The sequence below is a fragment of the Mytilus galloprovincialis genome, chromosome 4, assembly GCF_965363235.1.
Source record: "Mytilus galloprovincialis chromosome 4, xbMytGall1.hap1.1, whole genome shotgun sequence".
NCBI classification, from domain to species: domain Eukaryota; kingdom Metazoa; phylum Mollusca; class Bivalvia; order Mytilida; family Mytilidae; genus Mytilus; species Mytilus galloprovincialis.
The window spans coordinates 52993080-53011564 of record NC_134841.1 but is presented as its reverse complement, the minus strand read 5'-3'; the positions used below and the strand labels follow the sequence as shown (position 1 = coordinate 53011564).

At 33.4% G+C, this 18485-nt stretch overlaps 11 non-coding genes across 11 annotated transcripts; all 11 read right to left on the bottom strand.

Annotated features, from left to right (window-relative positions):
• Positions 1-5610: 5610 nt before the first annotated feature.
• On the bottom strand, positions 5611-5683 carry Trnar-ucu (transfer RNA arginine (anticodon UCU)). Its single transcript has one exon. It is a non-coding gene; the product is annotated as a tRNA-Arg (tRNA).
• Positions 5684-6796: 1113 nt separating this feature from the next.
• On the bottom strand, positions 6797-6869 carry Trnar-ucu (transfer RNA arginine (anticodon UCU)). Its single transcript has one exon. It is a non-coding gene; the product is annotated as a tRNA-Arg (tRNA).
• A 1113-nt stretch (positions 6870-7982) lies between these two features.
• Trnar-ucu (transfer RNA arginine (anticodon UCU)) lies at positions 7983-8055 on the bottom strand. The gene has a single exon. It is a non-coding gene; the product is annotated as a tRNA-Arg (tRNA).
• Positions 8056-9168: 1113 nt separating this feature from the next.
• Positions 9169-9241, bottom strand: Trnar-ucu (transfer RNA arginine (anticodon UCU)). Its single transcript has one exon. It is a non-coding gene; the product is annotated as a tRNA-Arg (tRNA).
• Positions 9242-10355: 1114 nt separating this feature from the next.
• Trnar-ucu (transfer RNA arginine (anticodon UCU)) lies at positions 10356-10428 on the bottom strand. The gene has a single exon. It is a non-coding gene; the product is annotated as a tRNA-Arg (tRNA).
• A 1112-nt stretch (positions 10429-11540) lies between these two features.
• On the bottom strand, positions 11541-11613 carry Trnar-ucu (transfer RNA arginine (anticodon UCU)). The gene has a single exon. It is a non-coding gene; the product is annotated as a tRNA-Arg (tRNA).
• A 1113-nt stretch (positions 11614-12726) lies between these two features.
• On the bottom strand, positions 12727-12799 carry Trnar-ucu (transfer RNA arginine (anticodon UCU)). Its single transcript has one exon. It is a non-coding gene; the product is annotated as a tRNA-Arg (tRNA).
• Positions 12800-13912: 1113 nt separating this feature from the next.
• On the bottom strand, positions 13913-13985 carry Trnar-ucu (transfer RNA arginine (anticodon UCU)). Its single transcript has one exon. It is a non-coding gene; the product is annotated as a tRNA-Arg (tRNA).
• Positions 13986-15295: 1310 nt separating this feature from the next.
• On the bottom strand, positions 15296-15368 carry Trnar-ucu (transfer RNA arginine (anticodon UCU)). Its single transcript has one exon. It is a non-coding gene; the product is annotated as a tRNA-Arg (tRNA).
• Positions 15369-16481: 1113 nt separating this feature from the next.
• Trnar-ucu (transfer RNA arginine (anticodon UCU)) lies at positions 16482-16554 on the bottom strand. Its single transcript has one exon. It is a non-coding gene; the product is annotated as a tRNA-Arg (tRNA).
• A 1310-nt stretch (positions 16555-17864) lies between these two features.
• Positions 17865-17937, bottom strand: Trnar-ucu (transfer RNA arginine (anticodon UCU)). The gene has a single exon. It is a non-coding gene; the product is annotated as a tRNA-Arg (tRNA).
• Between the last annotated feature and the right edge of the window lie 548 nt (positions 17938-18485).

The following is an 18485-nucleotide window of genomic DNA, read 5'->3' as shown; positions in this document are numbered from 1 at the left end:
CTTCATGCAAAAATTGATATAGGTTGAGTGCCCCTCTGTTGGAAATAAGAACACACCTCCACCTAATTTTAGTCATCTGATGAAAAAACATTCAAAACTATAAAATGTTATCTAAGACTTGTCAGTGTCTATTTACCATTGCCACTGAATCAGTGATATATCGTACACATAATTATAAACATGCAAGACTAAAATTTTAAAGTACATATACATATGTTCAAATCACAAAGCAATTTATTATAGGCAACCATACAGCCTTCAAAAATGAGGGAAACTGTCCCAACATGAAAAGTATGCATTTAAGAATTGAATGCTTCTTTTTGTAAATTTATTGGGTGGTAAAAGCGTTGACCGAAGTACATTTTGTATGAAGCGCGGAAGCGCTTCATTCTAAAAATGTACGCACGGTCAACGCTTTTACAACCCTATAAAGTTTCAAAAAGAAGTATTCAATACTTATAATTACATTTTTTTTAGCTAAAATCATGAAAACACGATTTTTATCCAGTTTTATTTAATTCACTTGTGCACTTTTTTTGTGGGACCTCGTGTTATCATGCATGATAAATGTTATTGTCTGATGCAATTGTTTACGGAATAACATGTTAGCCAATCAGAATAACGTATTATAATGAAACTTACATCTAATGTAATATTATTTAATAATACAATTGAGAAGAGTAATGGCCCAATTCATAATTCCACTAATAAACAGGTCGGGAACATCTACCCTACAAATAAACCAGATGCTCCACAGGGCGCAGCTTGATACTACAGCAGAGGTCCAACCCTGAACAGTTGGGGCAAGTATGGACACAACATTAAAGCCTGATACAGCTCTGAATTTGGATTGTGATCAAATAGTCAAAACAGAATAGGTTTCCGACACAGAATGAATGTGGTCTAAGAACTTAAAACATTTAATTTTAAATTGGACTTTTACCTATTGTGGTCCTTTATCCAAAATCTTAATACATGGTTTGAGGCACTTGTCGCAGAAAAAAATCCTATATAGACTTAGGGGTTGCCCATTTGATATTCTAGGGGGGGGGGGGGCAGGAGGTTTTGTTTTTGACAGGTTATTGACAGGTTATCTATTTTTGTAATCTAAGAGGACAAATTATTCATTTTCTGCACTAGTGAAGCAAGATTTTTCATTTTCATTAAAGCAAGGGACTGATTATTCATTTTCACAACTGTATTTATGATATTCAAAAACATACAATTTTTAAATGATTTGTTTGTTATAAACAACATATTTGTGTTTCCTTTAAATTTTTAAATTTTTTTTTTGCATGCCGATTGCTATAAATTTTGTTTTGTATGCTGAATTGATGTGCACGTTGCGTGTTGGCGTATAGGGAGCTACGCGCCTGAATACAATTTAATTAAATATATTAAACAACTGGGAATCCTCCCCCTTTATAAGAAGAAGACAATCCATAACCTACATCTCAGAAATATTAATCTTAAATTTATATAAATGAAAAGTAAGCTTCCATAAATAAAATTCAACAATGTTTCTTAATATTAGTAAAAGTGGTTTATAGTCATACCCCAACATGTTGACCATAGATAGACAAACAATTCACTTGCATTCGATTCGCATTTGAACTATATGTGTTTGTTAATGTAAACTGTTTCAAATGTGAATTAAACTAATTCAAATTAGGTGTGAACTCAGTATAATTCTCAGGTAGTTTCAAACTGAAAGATACTTTTAAGGGAAGGGAAAGAAACGGATAAAATTATGTGTGTTACAAACACTGTTTATTCAAGACAGAATCCTGGATCTCAATAGTACTTTGATAATGTCAAATAAAAACATGAATATGATAGTTACATACAATACTACATGTATTTATTACGTATTAAATGACATGGAAATCTACCTTTTGAATGAAAGGAGAACTCTTACATTGAAAATGAATGATGAAAATCTAGATTCTAATAATAGCCGAAGGGAGCTCACATTCACAACAGTTAAAGCATTGCTGAATTAGTGAACAAAGCATTTTTTTCATTAACTTGAAAATCCACCTATTAGAATGGATAAAACCCGAATTTTAAGACATAAGGTCCGAGACCACAATTATTTCATAGAAACATATTCAAAGAATACAGTTTTATAACTTCTTAATGTCATATCCAATATTTATCAAAACCTAAACGGGAGATACATGTGTACATGCACCTTACTTCCTATTTTTTTCCGTGGATGTCAATACACCTAATCGCTATTTATTCCATACCGGATAAGTTCTAACATTACACAACTTTTTCATCCAGTTGAAGCTATCTGGGGGCCGTTGAAACAATTCACCATGCACAATACTTTTTAATGAAAACCCTTTTAACTTACCGTAAATACTTAAAACAAAATAATTTTTACTTCAATTTAATTTCGAAAAAAGTGGATCATACTATATTAAAGTTTCTTGATAATCGCTATCTAAAGTTTTTCCTCCCTCAGCTCTCTACTGAAAAACCTCTATTTTCAGCCGCATGACCCAAACAGGAAGTTTTACATGTGACTGGTTTTGCCAGATTGGACTAAATAGCAATAAGGTGTATTTTCTGGGATTGTTGAAAACTTGCATATTCATCACTATCTGATTTTATGGGTATAACAATCCAGACAGACAAATAGCAATAAGGTGTTTAGGAAAACATGACCTAAAGCCTCCTTCATATAAGTCAAAAACTTGGGAACTCATACTGAATGGTCAAATGTGTTCAATATGAAAATTGCAGTTAAGATGGTAAAATCACAAATCAGCCGTTAACGAAATGGACTGAAAGTATGACTTTTGCGCAAATTTAAAAGGGAAACAGAGGCGGATTTAGAGGGGGGCCCGGCCCCCCCTTTTTGAGAAAAAATTTGGTTGCTTATATAAGGAATCACTGAAGCGTGACTGGAGCGGGCCCCCTCTTAGGTCAGTCAGTGGGCCCCCACATATGAAAATTCCTGGATCCGTCACTGGGAAATGACGGGGAAGGGGCAAATTAACATTCAAGCAGAGCAAATGCTGTTTAAATTAGTATGCGGGTTTTAAATATAGAGTGAAAGTGGAGTCATCTTTTTAAACTTAAGTTAAATATAACTTATGTAGACTTACCTTCTAATTCAGTCTAATTCACTTGGACTACTAATATGCAAACCTAAAAACAAAAAGAAATATATCATAAAATAGTGATTGAAAAATTCACAACACTTTGAAAGGATAATCCAGACACGTGTTACACGGGGAGCATGTTTGTTTACAAATAATAATGTCACGTGATCGCGCACTGACCTCGCATGTTGCATCGCCCTTACAATTCACCAATACATAACCATTTTCATGCAAACATGCAACGTGAATGTGATTGGTTATCAAATAATACAAAAATAATGCATGAACCGTTGAAGAAAAAATTATTTCATCAAATAGATGGATTTTCACTTTCGACACGAATAGGTCGAGTTGACATTTCTGTCATCGGAGATAGTATTGAGATAAATGGGATAAAACGGACCGTCAAAAAGGTCTAGAGAAGCACATCAGTAGAACCTTAACATGAATAAGTAATACTTACAAAAAATTCTCTAATTGATAAACTATATGACTAAAATTTCACGAAAATAACAATAAATAATTTTGTTCTTCGTGATGAAACTGCTTAAATTGGCGCGAAAAAATATTCTTACTCCTACTGCTTCACGTAAAAAAAAATGTATAGAATTGAATTCGACTACAGTTCAGCATAAAAAAAACGTGAATATGCAAAAGTCTGATAATATGTTAATGAAAAAGTGTGTATAAATTTTCGTAAACGAAGTTACCTGTATACTTCACCAAGAACTACATTTGAGCGCAAAGATCGTATGTGTGATTCGGCTTATGTAACAATCGTCAATCGGAACTACTCGGCTATTCACTTCGTGCAACCAGAAAGGCCGAGTAGTTCCGATTGGTAACAAAGTACAACATGATTAATGGAATTTTTTGCGTTGCTATTAAATCATTGAAACCACGTGATTGAGGCCATCTATTTGTATTGCGGGTTCCACATATCTAAATCGGAATTATAGAAAAAATGGAATTTTGTGAGCAGAATCAAAACAGAAATGATGAACACTGCAACATTTCCATCAAAATAAAAATAGGATGGAGGATCTGTGTATTCACATTATTTGTAAAACTCTCCTTCTTCCTGTGAAGCGTGTGCTTTATATCGAGGCTTATTATGCTAAGCATCGACGCCACAGTACTTCAACCAATCAGACAATGTTTATTTGGGGCATTCTATCTAATTTTACTCAGATTTTGGAATATTTTAATCGAAATTATAGAAAAATGGAGCATTGTTAGTACATATAAAATAGAAAAAGATGAATACTTTTAGCTGGAGATAATTTGGATGGGGGTTCTGTGTATTCACATTATTTGCACAACTCTCCTTACTGATGCCATATTTTGGAATTTCCGTGACCTAAATGGTTCGCGAAAATTAATATTTTTATATATAGTATAGTAATCATTTATTCTTAAACGCATTTTGCAACCCTTAAAATTGATATTAGCTAGTCAAATGTTTATATAACGAATGGTGACTTTTTTGTTTGTTGTTGTTGACGGGAATTAGAATAGGAGTGGAAATGTTGTTAACTGTTCGTTATCTGGAATACATTCTCCACACTGTATTTGATATATATGACATTTAAATAGATGTTACCATCTATAGTCAAATTGTCGCTTCGTATCTAAAAGGTCACTGATATTGTATACTGAATTATGTGCTTTTACGATCCAACCAAAGCCGCTGGTCTTTTTGTCACATCGTTGAAAATATCTAGACGACAAATTTTACATAACAAACAAACAAATAAGCAGTATAGTTTTTCAGGCGTATTTGAAAAAAAAAACCCGAGTGGAAAAACAATTCACCTCTTTTGTGTGGTCGAAAATTTGAATTTGATCAATTTTGAAGAAGGACAATGTAGTTAGTAGCATACAGTGATGACAGAAAGAACAAAAAGTATCTATGTTTTGCATCCTCGGTGGGATTCGAACCGACGACCTCTGGCTTAAAAGTCCAGCGCGTTATCCCTTGCACTACGCGGACATCCCTATCAAGTTGTCAACTATATCATTTATTCTAAAACAACCCTTAAATTTGAGTTAAGCCATAGTGAAATGTTTATATAATGATGAATAGTGATGCTTTTTTTGTGTGTGTTATTAAACGTTCGTTACCTAGAATATATTCACCATTTTGTATTTTTTGTATTCGATATATGACATGTAACAAGTTATCGCTAGGTATCTAAAAGGTACTCAAGTGAGATTGTATACTTATGTACTTTTACAATCCAACCATATTCGCTGATTTTTTTTGTCGTTTCATTGAAAACATGTAGACGACAAATTTTACAATCAAAACAAATAAGCAGCATTGTTTTTTAGGCGTATTTGAAAAAAATTCTCGAGTGGAAAAATATTCACATCTCTTTAATAACATGTTTAATATGATCGAAAATTGACATTTGATCAATTTTAAAGACGGAGAATGAAGCTAAGTGAATGTATACAGTGATGACGGAACGAACAAAAATATTTTGTTTTGCATCCTCGGTGGGATTCGAACCCACGACCTCCGGATTAGAAGTCCGGCGCGCTATCCCCTGCGCTACGAGGACATACATATCATGTTGTTAACTATATCATTTATTCTTAAACGCATTTTGCAACCCTTAAAATTGATATTAGCTAGTCAAATGTTTATATAACGAATGGTGACTTTTTTGTTTGTTGTTGTTGACGGGAATTAGAATAGGAGTGGAAATGTTGTTAACTGTTCGTTATCTGGAATACATTCTCCACACTGTATTTGATATATATGACATTTAAATAGATGTTACCATCTATAGTCAAATTGTCGCTTCGTATCTAAAAGGTCACTGATATTGTATACTGAATTATGTGCTTTTACGATCCAACCAAAGCCGCTGGTCTTTTTGTCACATCGTTGAAAATATCTAGACGACAAATTTTACATAACAAACAAACAAATAAGCAGTATAGTTTTTCAGGCGTATTTGAAAAAAAAAAACCCGAGTGGAAAAACAATTCACCTCTTTTGTGTGGTCGAAAATTTGAATTTGATCAATTTTGAAGAAGGACAATGTAGTTAGTAGCATACAGTGATGACAGAAAGAACAAAAAGTATCTATGTTTTGCATCCTCGGTGGGATTCGAACCGACGACCTCTGGCTTAAAAGTCCAGCGCGTTATCCCTTGCACTACGCGGACATCCCTATCAAGTTGTCAACTATATCATTTATTCTAAAACAACCCTTAAATTTGAGTTAAGCCATAGTGAAATGTTTATATAATGATGAATAGTGATGCTTTTTTTGTGTGTGTTATTAAACGTTCGTTACCTAGAATATATTCACCATTTTGTATTTTTTGTATTCGATATATGACATGTAACAAGTTATCGCTAGGTATCTAAAAGGTACTCAAGTGAGATTGTATACTTATGTACTTTTACAATCCAACCATATTCGCTGATTTTTTTTGTCGTTTCATTGAAAACATGTAGACGACAAATTTTACAATCAAAACAAATAAGCAGCATTGTTTTTTAGGCGTATTTGAAAAAAATTCTCGAGTGGAAAAATATTCACATCTCTTTAATAACATGTTTAATATGATCGAAAATTGACATTTGATCAATTTTAAAGACGAAAATTAAGCTAAGTGAATGTATACAGTGATGACGGAACGAACAAAAATATTTTGTTTTGCATCCTCGGTGGGATTCGAACCCACGACCTCCGGATTAGAAGTCCGGCGCGCTATCCCCTGCGCTACGAGGACATACATATCATGTTGTTAACTATATCATTTATTCTTAAACGCATTTTGCAACCCTTAAAATTGATATTAGCTAGTCAAATGTTTATATAACGAATGGTGACTTTTTTGTTTGTTGTTGTTGACGGGAATTAGAATAGGAGTGGAAATGTTGTTAACTGTTCGTTATCTGGAATACATTCTCCACACTGTATTTGATATATATGACATTTAAATAGATGTTACCATCTATAGTCAAATTGTCGCTTCGTATCTAAAAGGTCACTGATATTGTATACTGAATTATGTGCTTTTACGATCCAACCAAAGCCGCTGGTCTTTTTGTCACATCGTTGAAAATATCTAGACGACAAATTTTACATAACAAACAAACAAATAAGCAGTATAGTTTTTCAGGCGTATTTGAAAAAAAAAACCCGAGTGGAAAAACAATTCACCTCTTTTGTGTGGTCGAAAATTTGAATTTGATCAATTTTGAAGAAGGACAATGTAGTTAGTAGCATACAGTGATGACAGAAAGAACAAAAAGTATCTATGTTTTGCATCCTCGGTGGGATTCGAACCGACGACCTCTGGCTTAAAAGTCCAGCGCGTTATCCCTTGCACTACGCGGACATCCCTATCAAGTTGTCAACTATATCATTTATTCTAAAACAACCCTTAAATTTGAGTTAAGCCATAGTGAAATGTTTATATAATGATGAATAGTGATGCTTTTTTTGTGTGTGTTATTAAACGTTCGTTACCTAGAATATATTCACCATTTTGTATTTTTTGTATTCGATATATGACATGTAACAAGTTATCGCTAGGTATCTAAAAGGTACTCAAGTGAGATTGTATACTTATGTACTTTTACAATCCAACCATATTCGCTGATTTTTTTTGTCGTTTCATTGAAAACATGTAGACGACAAATTTTACAATCAAAACAAATAAGCAGCATTGTTTTTTAGGCGTATTTGAAAAAAATTCTCGAGTGGAAAAATATTCACATCTCTTTAATAACATGTTTAATATGATCGAAAATTGACATTTGATCAATTTTAAAGACGGAGAATGAAGCTAAGTGAATGTATACAGTGATGACGGAACGAACAAAAATATTTTGTTTTGCATCCTCGGTGGGATTCGAACCCACGACCTCCGGATTAGAAGTCCGGCGCGCTATCCCCTGCGCTACGAGGACATACATATCATGTTGTTAACTATATCATTTATTCTTAAACGCATTTTGCAACCCTTAAAATTGATATTAGCTAGTCAAATGTTTATATAACGAATGGTGACTTTTTTGTTTGTTGTTGTTGACGGGAATTAGAATAGGAGTGGAAATGTTGTTAACTGTTCGTTATCTGGAATACATTCTCCACACTGTATTTGATATATATGACATTTAAATAGATGTTACCATCTATAGTCAAATTGTCGCTTCGTATCTAAAAGGTCACTGATATTGTATACTGAATTATGTGCTTTTACGATCCAACCAAAGCCGCTGGTCTTTTTGTCACATCGTTGAAAATATCTAGACGACAAATTTTACATAACAAACAAACAAATAAGCAGTATAGTTTTTCAGGCGTATTTGAAAAAAAAAAACCCGAGTGGAAAAACAATTCACCTCTTTTGTGTGGTCGAAAATTTGAATTTGATCAATTTTGAAGAAGGACAATGTAGTTAGTAGCATACAGTGATGACAGAAAGAACAAAAAGTATCTATGTTTTGCATCCTCGGTGGGATTCGAACCGACGACCTCTGGCTTAAAAGTCCAGCGCGTTATCCCTTGCACTACGCGGACATCCCTATCAAGTTGTCAACTATATCATTTATTCTAAAACAACCCTTAAATTTGAGTTAAGCCATAGTGAAATGTTTATATAATGATGAATAGTGATGCTTTTTTTGTGTGTGTTATTAAACGTTCGTTACCTAGAATATATTCACCATTTTGTATTTTTTGTATTCGATATATGACATGTAACAAGTTATCGCTAGGTATCTAAAAGGTACTCAAGTGAGATTGTATACTTATGTACTTTTACAATCCAACCATATTCGCTGATTTTTTTTGTCGTTTCATTGAAAACATGTAGACGACAAATTTTACAATCAAAACAAATAAGCAGCATTGTTTTTTAGGCGTATTTGAAAAAAATTCTCGAGTGGAAAAATATTCACATCTCTTTAATAACATGTTTAATATGATCGAAAATTGACATTTGATCAATTTTAAAGACGAAAATTAAGCTAAGTGAATGTATACAGTGATGACGGAACGAACAAAAATATTTTGTTTTGCATCCTCGGTGGGATTCGAACCCACGACCTCCGGATTAGAAGTCCGGCGCGCTATCCCCTGCGCTACGAGGACATACATATCATGTTGTTAACTATATCATTTATTCTTAAACGCATTTTGCAACCCTTAAAATTGATATTAGCTAGTCAAATGTTTATATAACGAATGGTGACTTTTTTGTTTGTTGTTGTTGACGGGAATTAGAATAGGAGTGGAAATGTTGTTAACTGTTCGTTATCTGGAATACATTCTCCACACTGTATTTGATATATATGACATTTAAATAGATGTTACCATCTATAGTCAAATTGTCGCTTCGTATCTAAAAGGTCACTGATATTGTATACTGAATTATGTGCTTTTACGATCCAACCAAAGCCGCTGGTCTTTTTGTCACATCGTTGAAAATATCTAGACGACAAATTTTACATAACAAACAAACAAATAAGCAGTATAGTTTTTCAGGCGTATTTGAAAAAAAAAAACCCGAGTGGAAAAACAATTCACCTCTTTTGTGTGGTCGAAAATTTGAATTTGATCAATTTTGAAGAAGGACAATGTAGTTAGTAGCATACAGTGATGACAGAAAGAACAAAAAGTATCTATGTTTTGCATCCTCGGTGGGATTCGAACCGACGACCTCTGGCTTAAAAGTCCAGCGCGTTATCCCTTGCACTACGCGGACATCCCTATCAAGTTGTCAACTATATCATTTATTCTAAAACAACCCTTAAATTTGAGTTAAGCCATAGTGAAATGTTTATATAATGATGAATAGTGATGCTTTTTTTGTGTGTGTTATTAAACGTTCGTTACCTAGAATATATTCACCATTTTGTATTTTTTGTATTCGATATATGACATGTAACAAGTTATCGCTAGGTATCTAAAAGGTACTCAAGTGAGATTGTATACTTATGTACTTTTACAATCCAACCATATTCGCTGATTTTTTTTGTCGTTTCATTGAAAACATGTAGACGACAAATTTTACAATCAAAACAAATAAGCAGCATTGTTTTTTAGGCGTATTTGAAAAAAATTCTCGAGTGGAAAAATATTCACATCTCTTTAATAACATGTTTAATATGATCGAAAATTGACATTTGATCAATTTTAAAGACGGAGAATGAAGCTAAGTGAATGTATACAGTGATGACGGAACGAACAAAAATATTTTGTTTTGCATCCTCGGTGGGATTCGAACCCACGACCTCCGGATTAGAAGTCCGGCGCGCTATCCCCTGCGCTACGAGGACATACATATCATGTTGTTAACTATATCATTTATTCTTAAACGCATTTTGCAACCCTTAAAATTGATATTAGCTAGTCAAATGTTTATATAACGAATGGTGACTTTTTTGTTTGTTGTTGTTGACGGGAATTAGAATAGGAGTGGAAATGTTGTTAACTGTTCGTTATCTGGAATACATTCTCCACACTGTATTTGATATATATGACATTTAAATAGATGTTACCATCTATAGTCAAATTGTCGCTTCGTATCTAAAAGGTCACTGATATTGTATACTGAATTATGTGCTTTTACGATCCAACCAAAGCCGCTGGTCTTTTTGTCACATCGTTGAAAATATCTAGACGACAAATTTTACATAACAAACAAACAAATAAGCAGTATAGTTTTTCAGGCGTATTTGAAAAAAAAACCCGAGTGGAAAAACAATTCACCTCTTTTGTGTGGTCGAAAATTTGAATTTGATCAATTTTGAAGAAGGACAATGTAGTTAGTAGCATACAGTGATGACAGAAAGAACAAAAAGTATCTATGTTTTGCATCCTCGGTGGGATTCGAACCGACGACCTCTGGCTTAAAAGTCCAGCGCGTTATCCCTTGCACTACGCGGACATCCCTATCAAGTTGTCAACTATATCATTTATTCTAAAACAACCCTTAAATTTGAGTTAAGCCATAGTGAAATGTTTATATAATGATGAATAGTGATGCTTTTTTTGTGTGTGTTATTAAACGTTCGTTACCTAGAATATATTCACCATTTTGTATTTTTTGTATTCGATATATGACATGTAACAAGTTATCGCTAGGTATCTAAAAGGTACTCAAGTGAGATTGTATACTTATGTACTTTTACAATCCAACCATATTCGCTGATTTTTTTTGTCGTTTCATTGAAAACATGTAGACGACAAATTTTACAATCAAAACAAATAAGCAGCATTGTTTTTTAGGCGTATTTGAAAAAAATTCTCGAGTGGAAAAATATTCACATCTCTTTAATAACATGTTTAATATGATCGAAAATTGACATTTGATCAATTTTAAAGACGGAGAATGAAGCTAAGTGAATGTATACAGTGATGACGGAACGAACAAAAATATTTTGTTTTGCATCCTCGGTGGGATTCGAACCCACGACCTCCGGATTAGAAGTCCGGCGCGCTATCCCCTGCGCTACGAGGACATACATATCATGTTGTTAACTATATCATTTATTCTTAAACGCATTTTGCAACCCTTAAAATTGATATTAGCTAGTCAAATGTTTATATAACGAATGGTGACTTTTTTGTTTGTTGTTGTTGACGGGAATTAGAATAGGAGTGGAAATGTTGTTAACTGTTCGTTATCTGGAATACATTCTCCACACTGTATTTGATATATATGACATTTAAATAGATGTTACCATCTATAGTCAAATTGTCGCTTCGTATCTAAAAGGTCACTGATATTGTATACTGAATTATGTGCTTTTACGATCCAACCAAAGCCGCTGGTCTTTTTGTCACATCGTTGAAAATATCTAGACGACAAATTTTACATAACAAACAAACAAATAAGCAGTATAGTTTTTCAGGCGTATTTGAAAAAAAAAACCCGAGTGGAAAAACAATTCACCTCTTTTGTGTGGTCGAAAATTTGAATTTGATCAATTTTGAAGAAGGACAATGTAGTTAGTAGCATACAGTGATGACAGAAAGAACAAAAAGTATCTATGTTTTGCATCCTCGGTGGGATTCGAACCGACGACCTCTGGCTTAAAAGTCCAGCGCGTTATCCCTTGCACTACGCGGACATCCCTATCAAGTTGTCAACTATATCATTTATTCTAAAACAACCCTTAAATTTGAGTTAAGCCATAGTGAAATGTTTATATAATGATGAATAGTGATGCTTTTTTTGTGTGTGTTATTAAACGTTCGTTACCTAGAATATATTCACCATTTTGTATTTTTTGTATTCGATATATGACATGTAACAAGTTATCGCTAGGTATCTAAAAGGTACTCAAGTGAGATTGTATACTTATGTACTTTTACAATCCAACCATATTCGCTGATTTTTTTTGTCGTTTCATTGAAAACATGTAGACGACAAATTTTACAATCAAAACAAATAAGCAGCATTGTTTTTTAGGCGTATTTGAAAAAAATTCTCGAGTGGAAAAATATTCACATCTCTTTAATAACATGTTTAATATGATCGAAAATTGACATTTGATCAATTTTAAAGACGGAGAATGAAGCTAAGTGAATGTATACAGTGATGACGGAACGAACAAAAATATTTTGTTTTGCATCCTCGGTGGGATTCGAACCCACGACCTCCGGATTAGAAGTCCGGCGCGCTATCCCCTGCGCTACGAGGACATACATATCATGTTGTTAACTATATCATTTATTCTTAAACGCATTTTGCAACCCTTAAAATTGATATTAGCTAGTCAAATGTTTATATAACGAATGGTGACTTTTTTGTTTGTTGTTGTTGACGGGAATTAGAATAGGAGTGGAAATGTTGTTAACTGTTCGTTATCTGGAATACATTCTCCACACTGTATTTGATATATATGACATTTAAATAGATGTTACCATCTATAGTCAAATTGTCGCTTCGTATCTAAAAGGTCACTGATATTGTATACTGAATTATGTGCTTTTACGATCCAACCAAAGCCGCTGGTCTTTTTGTCACATCGTTGAAAATATCTAGACGACAAATTTTACATAACAAACAAACAAATAAGCAGTATAGTTTTTCAGGCGTATTTGAAAAAAAAAACCCGAGTGGAAAAACAATTCACCTCTTTTGTGTGGTCGAAAATTTGAATTTGATCAATTTTGAAGAAGGACAATGTAGTTAGTAGCATACAGTGATGACAGAAAGAACAAAAAGTATCTATGTTTTGCATCCTCGGTGGGATTCGAACCGACGACCTCTGGCTTAAAAGTCCAGCGCGTTATCCCTTGCACTACGCGGACATCCCTATCAAGTTGTCAACTATATCATTTATTCTAAAACAACCCTTAAATTTGAGTTAAGCCATAGTGAAATGTTTATATAATGATGAATAGTGATGCTTTTTTTGTGTGTGTTATTAAACGTTCGTTACCTAGAATATATTCACCATTTTGTATTTTTTGTATTCGATATATGACATGTAACAAGTTATCGCTAGGTATCTAAAAGGTACTCAAGTGAGATTGTATACTTATGTACTTTTACAATCCAACCATATTCGCTGATTTTTTTTGTCGTTTCATTGAAAACATGTAGACGACAAATTTTACAATCAAAACAAATAAGCAGCATTGTTTTTTAGGCGTATTTGAAAAAAATTCTCGAGTGGAAAAATATTCACATCTCTTTAATAACATGTTTAATATGATCGAAAATTGACATTTGATCAATTTTAAAGACGGAGAATGAAGCTAAGTGAATGTATACAGTGATGACGGAACGAACAAAAATATTTTGTTTTGCATCCTCGGTGGGATTCGAACCCACGACCTCCGGATTAGAAGTCCGGCGCGCTATCCCCTGCGCTACGAGGACATACATATCATGTTGTTAACTATATCATTTTTTCTTAAACGCATTTTGCAACCCTTAAAATTGATATTAGCTAGTCAAATGTTTATATAACGAATGGTGACTTTTTTGTTTGTTGTTGTTGACGGGAATTAGAATAGGAGTGGAAATGTTGTTAACTGTTCGTTATCTGGAATACATTCTCCACACTGTATTTGATATATATATCATGTTGTTAACTATATCATTTATTCTTAAACGCATTTTGCAACCCTTAAAATTGATATTAGCTAGTCAAATGTTTATATAACGAATGGTGACTTTTTTGTTTGTTGTTGTTGACGGGAATTAGAATAGGAGTGGAAATGTTGTTAACTGTTCGTTATCTGGAATACATTTTCCACACTGTATTTGATATATATGACATTTAAATAGATGTTACCATCTATAGTCAAATTGTCGCTTCGTATCTAAAAGGTCACTGATATTGTATACTGAATTATGTGCTTTTACGATCCAACCAAAGCCGCTGGTCTTTTTGTCACATCGTTGAAAATATCTAGACGACAAATTTTACATAACAAACAAACAAATAAGCAGTATAGTTTTTCAGGCGTATTTGAAAAAAAAAAACCCGAGTGGAAAAACAATTCACCTCTTTTGTGTGGTCGAAAATTTGAATTTGATCAATTTTGAAGAAGGACAATGTAGTTAGTAGCATACAGTGATGACAGAAAGAACAAAAAGTATCTATGTTTTGCATCCTCGGTGGGATTCGAACCGACGACCTCTGGCTTAAAAGTCCAGCGCGTTATCCCTTGCACTACGCGGACATCCCTATCAAGTTGTCAACTATATCATTTATTCTAAAACAACCCTTAAATTTGAGTTAAGCCATAGTGAAATGTTTATATAATGATGAATAGTGATGCTTTTTTTGTGTGTGTTATTAAACGTTCGTTACCTAGAATATATTCACCATTTTGTATTTTTTGTATTCGATATATGACATGTAACAAGTTATCGCTAGGTATCTAAAAGGTACTCAAGTGAGATTGTATACTTATGTACTTTTACAATCCAACCATATTCGCTGATTTTTTTTGTCGTTTCATTGAAAACATGTAGACGACAAATTTTACAATCAAAACAAATAAGCAGCATTGTTTTTTAGGCGTATTTGAAAAAAATTCTCGAGTGGAAAAATATTCACATCTCTTTAATAACATGTTTAATATGATCGAAAATTGACATTTGATCAATTTTAAAGACGGAGAATGAAGCTAAGTGAATGTATACAGTGATGACGGAACGAACAAAAATATTTTGTTTTGCATCCTCGGTGGGATTCGAACCCACGACCTCCGGATTAGAAGTCCGGCGCGCTATCCCCTGCGCTACGAGGACATACATATCATGTTGTTAACTATATCATTTATTCTTAAACGCATTTTGCAACCCTTAAAATTGATATTAGCTAGTCAAATGTTTATATAACGAATGGTGACTTTTTTGTTTGTTGTTGTTGACGGGAATTAGAATAGGAGTGGAAATGTTGTTAACTGTTCGTTATCTGGAATACATTCTCCACACTGTATTTGATATATATGACATTTAAATAGATGTTACCATCTATAGTCAAATTGTCGCTTCGTATCTAAAAGGTCACTGATATTGTATACTGAATTATGTGCTTTTACGATCCAACCAAAGCCGCTGGTCTTTTTGTCACATCGTTGAAAATATCTAGACGACAAATTTTACATAACAAACAAACAAATAAGCAGTATAGTTTTTCAGGCGTATTTGAAAAAAAAAACCCGAGTGGAAAAACAATTCACCTCTTTTGTGTGGTCGAAAATTTGAATTTGATCAATTTTGAAGAAGGACAATGTAGTTAGTAGCATACAGTGATGACAGAAAGAACAAAAAGTATCTATGTTTTGCATCCTCGGTGGGATTCGAACCGACGACCTCTGGCTTAAAAGTCCAGCGCGTTATCCCTTGCACTACGCGGACATCCCTATCAAGTTGTCAACTATATCATTTATTCTAAAACAACCCTTAAATTTGAGTTAAGCCATAGTGAAATGTTTATATAATGATGAATAGTGATGCTTTTTTTGTGTGTGTTATTAAACGTTCGTTACCTAGAATATATTCACCATTTTGTATTTTTTGTATTCGATATATGACATGTAACAAGTTATCGCTAGGTATCTAAAAGGTACTCAAGTGAGATTGTATACTTATGTACTTTTACAATCCAACCATATTCGCTGATTTTTTTTGTCGTTTCATTGAAAACATGTAGACGACAAATTTTACAATCAAAACAAATAAGCAGCATTGTTTTTTAGGCGTATTTGAAAAAAATTCTCGAGTGGAAAAATATTCACATCTCTTTAATAACATGTTTAATATGATCGAAAATTGACATTTGATCAATTTTAAAGACGGAGAATGAAGCTAAGTGAATGTATACAGTGATGACGGAACGAACAAAAATATTTTGTTTTGCATCCTCGGTGGGATTCGAACCCACGACCTCCGGATTAGAAGTCCGGCGCGCTATCCCCTGCGCTACGAGGACATACATATCATGTTGTTAACTATATCATTTTTTCTTAAACGCATTTTGCAACCCTTAAAATTGATATTAGCTAGTCAAATGTTTATATAACGAATGGTGACTTTTTTGTTTGTTGTTGTTGACGGGAATTAGAATAGGAGTGGAAATGTTGTTAACTGTTCGTTATCTGGAATACATTCTCCACACTGTATTTGATATATATATCATGTTGTTAACTATATCATTTATTCTTAAACGCATTTTGCAACCCTTAAAATTGATATTAGCTAGTCAAATGTTTATATAACGAATGGTGACTTTTTTGTTTGTTGTTGTTGACGGGAATTAGAATAGGAGTGGAAATGTTGTTAACTGTTCGTTATCTGGAATACATTCTCCACACTGTATTTGATATATATGACATTTAAATAGATGTTACCATCTATAGTCAAATTGTCGCTTCGTATCTAAAAGGTCACTGATATTGTATACTGAATTATGTGCTTTTACGATCCAACCAAAGCCGCTGGTCTTTTTGTCACATCGTTGAAAATATCTAGACGACAAATTTTACATAACAAACAAACAAATAAGCAGTATAGTTTTTCAGGCGTATTTGAAAAAAAAAAACCCGAGTGGAAAAACAATTCACCTCTTTTGTGTGGTCGAAAATTTGAATTTGATCAATTTTGAAGAAGGACAATGTAGTTAGTAGCATACAGTGATGACAGAAAGAACAAAAAGTATCTATGTTTTGCATCCTCGGTGGGATTCGAACCGACGACCTCTGGCTTAAAAGTCCAGCGCGTTATCCCTTGCACTACGCGGACATCCCTATCAAGTTGTCAACTATATCATTTATTCTAAAACAACCCTTAAATTTGAGTTAAGCCATAGTGAAATGTTTATATAATGATGAATAGTGATGCTTTTTTTGTGTGTGTTATTAAACGTTCGTTACCTAGAATATATTCACCATTTTGTATTTTTTGTATTCGATATATGACATGTAACAAGTTATCGCTAGGTATCTAAAAGGTACTCAAGTGAGATTGTATACTTATGTACTTTTACAATCCAACCATATTCGCTGATTTTTTTTGTCGTTTCATTGAAAACATGTAGACGACAAATTTTACAATCAAAACAAATAAGCAGCATTGTTTTTTAGGCGTATTTGAAAAAAATTCTCGAGTGGAAAAATATTCACATCTCTTTAATAACATGTTTAATATGATCGAAAATTGACATTTGATCAATTTTAAAGACGGAGAATGAAGCTAAGTGAATGTATACAGTGATGACGGAACGAACAAAAATATTTTGTTTTGCATCCTCGGTGGGATTCGAACCCACGACCTCCGGATTAGAAGTCCGGCGCGCTATCCCCTGCGCTACGAGGACATACATATCATGTTGTTAACTATATCATTTATTCTTAAACGCATTTTGCAACCCTTAAAATTGATATTAGCTAGTCAAATGTTTATATAACGAATGGTGACTTTTTTGTTTGTTGTTGTTGACGGGAATTAGAATAGGAGTGGAAATGTTGTTAACTGTTCGTTATCTGGAATACATTCTCCACACTGTATTTGATATATATGACATTTAAATAGATGTTACCATCTATAGTCAAATTGTCGCTTCGTATCTAAAAGGTCACTGATATTGTATACTGAATTATGTGCTTTTACGATCCAACCAAAGCCGCTGGTCTTTTTGTCACATCGTTGAAAATATCTAGACGACAAATTTTACATAACAAACAAACAAATAAGCAGTATAGTTTTTCAGGCGTATTTGAAAAAAAAAAAACCCGAGTGGAAAAACAATTCACCTCTTTTGTGTGGTCGAAAATTTGAATTTGATCAATTTTGAAGAAGGACAATGTAGTTAGTAGCATACAGTGATGACAGAAAGAACAAAAAGTATCTATGTTTTGCATCCTC